The sequence below is a fragment of the Cynoglossus semilaevis genome, chromosome 4 (assembly GCF_000523025.1).
Source record: "Cynoglossus semilaevis isolate Cse_v1.0 chromosome 4, Cse_v1.0, whole genome shotgun sequence".
Lineage (NCBI taxonomy): Eukaryota > Metazoa > Chordata > Actinopteri > Pleuronectiformes > Cynoglossidae > Cynoglossus > Cynoglossus semilaevis.
Genome location: NC_024310.1, coordinates 16,647,910 through 16,654,950, shown reverse-complemented (window position 1 = coordinate 16,654,950; position 7,041 = coordinate 16,647,910). Strand labels below are relative to the sequence as shown.

General features: G+C 40.4%; 1 long non-coding RNA gene across 1 annotated transcript; it reads left to right on the top strand.

The window, feature by feature from the left end:
- Window positions 1-2,634: 2,634 nt before the first annotated feature.
- On the top strand, window positions 2,635-7,022 carry LOC112486974 (uncharacterized). The gene is made up of 4 exons (XR_003049614.1): window positions 2,635-2,868; window positions 3,057-3,217; window positions 4,725-4,776; window positions 5,896-7,022. It is a non-coding gene; the product is annotated as an uncharacterized LOC112486974 (long non-coding RNA).
- Window positions 7,023-7,041: the final 19 nt, after the last annotated feature.

Genomic DNA, 7,041 nt, shown 5'->3' with positions numbered 1-7,041 from the left:
CGGTCAAATAACTGAAAACAACACATATGCCTGAAGTCATCAAACGCATGTCAAACACCAGGAGAACAGAGGGATACCCAGGCTCCACTGCTCCACTGCTCCACCGGCAGCTTCCCTTTGTTAACACTGTTTGCTGTCTGTCTATGCAGTTTCCACCACTGAACACACAAACACAGAAGAGTCAACATGTCGTCTCCTGGAGGTGAGATCAACAGCACCAACATGATCACATTTATGTAACGTCTGTAACGACTTCTTCGTCTGCCGTCGTCACAGGTGCCCCTCCCCTCCTTTTTCGTCTTAAGTTCTTCACAGAAACATGTCAATCATACACTTGCATAACAGGAGGTTAAATTGGTAACAGATTATTAAAGTATTAACCAGGCTGAACCTGCTCAAGAACAGTGCTTTAGTGACAGGGGAACGCCGCCGTTCCTGCACAGTGCCATCTTACCTCCACATTTCTCACTGTTCTGCTGCAGAGAAACACACTGATGTTATATTTACTGCTGCTTTGGAGAATGTCTTTAAAACAGTGATGTCACAAAGAAGACTCCAGGCCCCAAAATGATAAAGTTTGTAGAAAACCAAGTCCAGACATTCACAGAAATATCACCATGTCGTGTGTTGACCTTCAGGGAATAAGCCGTGCAGACTATGACCTATTTTCTTAGAATTTGTTTTGTACCATTCTAAATCTGCTAATATTATTTTCCCTTAAAGTAGAATGTATCTATTTTGGATGATTCATGTCACAAAATACTTTTCCACTCTGTCCCCAGGTGCTGACATTGATCCTGATGCAGACTTTGTATACGGTGAGTTGATGCAACTCGGAAAATACTTCAGGTCTGGTTAAATATTACACTTCTCTAAATACAGAAATGGGTGATTGTTAGAATATTGAAACAAGTAAGATTCAAATGATACAGGTGGAAATTCACTTCATCTTGACCGAAAAGGTACAACAGAGCTGATCACAGCCCAAAACAGTGTGAAAAAAGAACTGAGTTTCACAGACTCAAAATGTGATTTCTTTTTCTTTCAGACTACTACACACTGCGTGTTGGAGGTCTGGTCTTTGCTGGAGTCATTGTGTTCCTGTCCATCTTTCTGTTGGCAGGTGGGTCAGCGGTCTGTGATTTTTTTTCTGTGATTGAATGAAACTCCTCATTATTAGTCCTATTTGTTTTCTTTTGACATTAAAGTAACGTTGTCTATATTATTTACATGTCCTACCTATATACAGTATACTCATATATACTTATTTTCTATTTTTCCGAAGGCAATAAAATCGCTAACTGTGGCAAATCCAAGGTAAGGTAATACTATGGGGACGTCTGCTGGTCATTCTGTGACAGTGCAATAAATTGAAATACGACAATTCAAAGATTTTGAACTATTATTCTCGAGCAAAAAAATACCCCGTTCCCCTGGATGAGCAGCATCTGAAAATTAGAATGTCTTTTTGTTTTGTTTTATCTTCAGCCAAAACGCACGGAAGAGGAATGAAGGAGAAAAGTGCTTCGATTTGCTGTGGTGTCGACAACAGTTTTCTGTGTTTAAAATGTCAGAGTTTTGTATAAAGTACTGCTGTATTTAATATCTGTGTTTCAGTGCATTTGTTAGTGGGTTTTAATTTCTGACACACACTTCCACATACAAACACTACTCTCACAACTATAATCTGCCATTGTCTTTTATATTAATATAATTTTGCCAGTTGTGTTACTTAGTACAATCAGTACAATAGTAAAACCTACATTTCATTGTAGGTTCATTGTAGTACAATAGTAAAACCTACATTTCATTTAAATATGTATTAATTTAAAAAACGAATAAATAAATATAGTTTTAATAATTATAAATAAAATAAAACGTCAATGTTCATAATATGTAAAAAAAAATGATGGAAAACAATCTCCACATATCTCTCGAGATACAAAATGTTTTTATATTAAAAAATGGACGGGGAGAGGGAGAGTTCTTCTTTAGGGGTTGCAATTACAAAATTTGCCACAAGGTGGCACGCTGAGCTCAACCTTACCAGAAAGAAACTTGTGCAGAGCTTCCTCCTGACGACACGAAAAAAGCGGAAGTCGGATGACCCTGTAACGTTTGTAGTTCGTACACCGAGGTATGGAGTGACAACACGTAAGTGGAAACTGTAGCAGACGTTCTTACATTTGTGGAGGTTTATTTTTTAACCCGAGCTGTGAATTGAAATGTGAAATTAACTTTGAAAGAAGTGAAAAAGCTACAGGTAGGTGTGTGTATTAGGGTGACTTGTTTGCCCGTGCTTTTTCCAGGAAGTCCCCAAATGATAAACAAACAAAATAAAAAATAACTAGCTAACTGGCTAGCTAGTCAACTAATTCAAATAAATAAATAACTAAATAAAACGAGCTTAGACTCGTATGCCCAATTTGTAACAACTCCTTAAAATACACGTTGCATTTTTATCTTTTTGTCTAAAACAGCCCTTTTAAAAATAGAAAATTTGCATTATTGACAACTCTGCATTTATATTACAGTTGCTGTTGAATATTCAAATGTAATGTCCCTAAATAGCGTTTGCCCAGATAAACTTTTTTTTCTCTCTTTTTTGATTGATTTTACTTGTGTAACGATTAATTCAAGCACCAAAATAACAACACAAGTGCAGGAGCGCAATGAATTCAGCAGTGCATCAGGCAGTGACAGGCCATTTCTTGACACGAGTGCCAATGGACAACTACAGAGGGGGAGAAAAAAAAAATCAATACACATTACAGAGAGAAAAGACCTCAGTCATGCATCACAAGGTTCCGTTCACGCTCTCGTCTTCAACCAGGACGTCCTGTTTGGCTGTCACAGCATTGTCGGCAGGTGAGCCCACTAGTGTGTCTCACTGCCGCAGCGCAGATGACAAAGCACATTAATCATACGGCCAGAAAAGTGTGTCTGATTAATCATCCCTGAATAAATAAGTCGTTACAGGCAGAGACAGGAGCTGTCAGCTGAGTGAGTCCTAAGGACCTCCTGCTTTTCTCTCTCTCTCTCTCTCACTCTCCTAGATTTTTCCAGGCAGCCTCCTGAGTCTGTGGGAAAAAGTGGGACTGTGGTGAAAAAAGTTAAGGCAGTTCTGCTGCAGCCGTTCTGTGGAGGAGCAGGCAGTTTCACCGGTTAGACCCCTGAGGGCTCAGGTCAGCTGCTTTCCATGAGGGCTCCAGTTGAAGTAAGCATGGGAAGCTCTTTATCACACTGTTGGTCAGAGCTGATAACATCACAGCTCTATACCACAACAACATACACAGAAACACACACACACACACACACACACACACACACACACACACACATGCTGGTGTGAGAAGGCTGATCAGTTACTGTTCTCATAAACACTGTAGATGAAGCTGCTGAGACAGGCTGCTTCAGGGCGACTTCACCTGCTCCTGTGGGGGTTTATTTGGCTTTGGTTGTTGTCAGTTTGCTGACCATACTCTAAGCTAATAGTTCTCGATTATTTTCTGTCATGCCCCTCTTGGGAACAAAAATGTTTTCATGTCCAACATGTAGGCATAACGTGTATATTTATTTCTGTACAAACCAATATATGAGTTGCTGCCACCTAGTGACTGGAGGCTTGTTATTATCCAAACATTACAGTAGTGGAGAAGTGCTCTAAGGTGAAGTTAAAGCTAACGGCATTTATAGCTAACAGTTGAACTTGCATACACAAACTCTAGTGCTGCAAATCTCTGGCTACTTCATAATTACAAATAATAACATAATTAAGGAAATTATTTGTGTATAGATTAGACCAGTTCATAAATCAATAACACGGGGTTTAAAGGCATCTCTGTCTCACTGGAACAAGTTCTGCTTCTTTTACCAACCTGAAATCTTTCAGTTATTTGCAAACGAGTTCCAGTTCAGAAAAACAAAAAGCAGAGCTGATTTCAACACTGATTTGACAGTGAGTGTGTTAAAAGTATCCAGGGCAGTCCATAAATGCTGCTGTTGCCAAGTGCTGAGGGGCAGCGGGTGTTAAAGTTGCCAACACTGTGTTGACTCAATAGCTACACTGAGTTCAAAAACTCTTCTGGCATTAACTTCCAGTAGAAAAGGCAGCTTTGCTGGGAGCAGAAGTGTGTTCTGTGTGATGGACAGGTTTGGGTTATTTGTTAGTGAGGCTGGAGTATGGAACTTGTTTGTCAAGCAGGCCGTAGAGTAGGCATGTGTATGTGTGTGATGGTGTTGTAGTTGTGGGGTTTTTCATAGACCTTTTCTAGTGAAGGGAAGTTTTTATATTTTAGCCTGGTGAGATTTGTTTGGCAGTTCTGTGCTTCGAACTTTTGGGAAGGTTCTATGTCAAGACTCTGCCCCTAGTGGTCTAAAAGCCATCTCTAAAAAACAAGGTTTGGTGTATTTGGTGTGGGAGGAAGAGACCCAGGATTGGTCTACATCAGACTTGGGCAAACTACAGCCTGTGGGCCACATATGGCCCACTGGGATTTTTTAATGGCCCGCCAAACACTAGTTCAAGACATCAAATGTCCCAGTTTTTCTTTGAAGGTTTAGGTTTATTCTTGTACATTTTATTTAAATAATTTGGTTAATTTTAGCATTTTATATCCAACCAATACTGAACTGGCCTGCCTTTCAAAATCTGAATCTCTCATGTTTTCTGTGGCTTTGGTAAAAAAAGCATGAAGTTAAATTTCTCTATTGTTTTGTTGCAGGAAATCCCTCTGCATCAATCCCTCTCCCTCTGAAAATCTCCACAGAGCTAAGGTAAGAACATTTGTAAAGTATGTCAGGGGCTCTATCACAGAAATGAGACGTGTCCTCATGTGTCAATATGAACAACCTGATGTAATTGTGAATCTGGTTGTTTTTCAAAATAAGTGCACCTGGAACAGAGTAACTCTTGGTTTGGGTAACTTTAAAGTACAGTGATAGCAAGTAAATGATGTCAAAATCCAGTAAAATCAGCTAAAATGACAAAGGTCTTTACACAAAAGACAACTTTATACCAATTTTTGACGGACCAGATAACAAAGATCAAATGTCCGTATCCAGACCGTGGGCCGTAGTTTGCCTTTGTCCTCTCTGTAGTTACTTCGCTGCTCTCCTCTATTGTCAGACCAAAAATCTCTTGTTGTCTTTCACTTAATCCTTCTCATCATTTTTGTTACTGCTCGGCTGCTGCTTCTTCAACATCATTTGTCCAGTACCTACACCATCATTCCTCAGCTAATGTTCAACTTTTCCCAACGTTGCCTCTTAGATTTAAACCTTCAAACTCAAACCTTAGCAGTTCCTCTGATGTGCTCCTTTTTAACCCTGCCAGACTTGATCACTACAACACAGTACCATCAGCTTCAGCTCAGCTACCTCCAACCCGCTCCCTTGTCTTTTAAACCAAACATCATAGCAGACCTCACCAAAGCCAAATGCTTTTGACGCATGTCCACTTCCTTCACCTGTGATATAAACTCTTCGTTTAGATTGAACTTTATGGATCCCGCCCTGGGGAAATTGCTGTGTTACTACTTGAACTCACAGCATCAGAGGTCCACCTGTTTCTGCTGACCTTTATCCCCCTTCTCTCTAGTGCAGACCTTCAAACCTCTCTTAAAATGATTCTTTGGCTCAAAACTTCCACAGGGATTCAGTTAAAAGTTTATAGTTTGTCCTTAACGAGCAGAGGGAGCTTTCACTGCTGTAGAAGAGCGGGAATCTTTATAAAAGGTGTCATAAAACGTCTCCTGCTCCACACAGTGTTTGTTGCTTAACATTTGGCTTAATGTTAACACAGTGTGTCAGCTGTGTCTAGAGTCTTCCTCCTGATCTCATCTTTTTTTTTCGTCTTTTTTTTTTCTTCTGTACATTTGTCTCTGCTTGTCTTAGTTTGCCTCTGTCTTTGTTTCTCTGCCTTTTTGTCTTCATCACCATGTCTCTGCTTCACTGTCTTTGTCTCTCTTTCACATTCTTTTTTTTATCATCCCTCGATGCTGAACTCACAGTTGAGCTCTTACAGACCAGAACAGGACACATTGGACAGTAAAAGACTGTAGAAGTAAAGCACTTTTGTTTGGCCTTCATTTAACGTGTTCAACACGTTTGATCTACAGGAACAAAAGAACTCGTTGTAATTGTGGGGCTTGGTTATGATGTAGTTCACAGCTTGATTATGTCTGAGCTGGAGGTGAGATACAGATCAGGTGAATGAGCAGTATGAAGATGAAGTTGTTGTATTAGATGTGATGTGAATAGAGGATTGGAGGTGGAGCTGCCAGGTCGAGGTAAGATTTATGTATTTGTTGACGCCCTTCCTGACGCAACCCAACTTGGGATTTAAGGACTTCAGTAGGTGATGTCAACCCCAGAACCTTGTGGTGTTAGATGGGTGTCCTACCTAATAATAACAATAATAATTTGAACTTTATTGAGCCAACACTTGGGAAATTCTTGTGTTACCAGCAGATCTGATACAACATGCACCAAGTATGTTGTACCCCTGGGAATCAAACCCAGGGACTACCTGCTTGCTGCTGTTAAGGCAGGCGTGCTAAAAGCTCTACTACTGATCAACTAGAGTTTAAGGTTGTCCGAGGGCAGGATTTGAACCAAGGTCTCCTACACCGTATCCCCTGGGCTATATTGTCACCCCTGCACCACTGTAGCCCCACTGTAGCCCCCCTGGAGCCATCGATATAAAAACTTCTCCACTTTGTGCAGTAACAGGACCCCGTAGTAACTTTACATCCTTTATTGCCTGGAAACCTTGTTTTCAGACTGTACAGATCCTGATCTTCACTCCAGTCTCTTTACACTTCAGAATCCCCCAGTGGCAGCCGAAGGTCATTGCTCATTAAAGCCAGTATTGTCTACAGAAGCAAACATAGTTTCTAACAGCTCAGGGAGTCTGACCTACTTCACCTCCCGACTGCTCCTACACTGACTTAATGCCATTAATCAAAACTAAACTTTTACTACAGTCAGAGCTCCTAGATGTAATTTACCCCTTCTGTATTCTTGGGGTAATTTTATTTA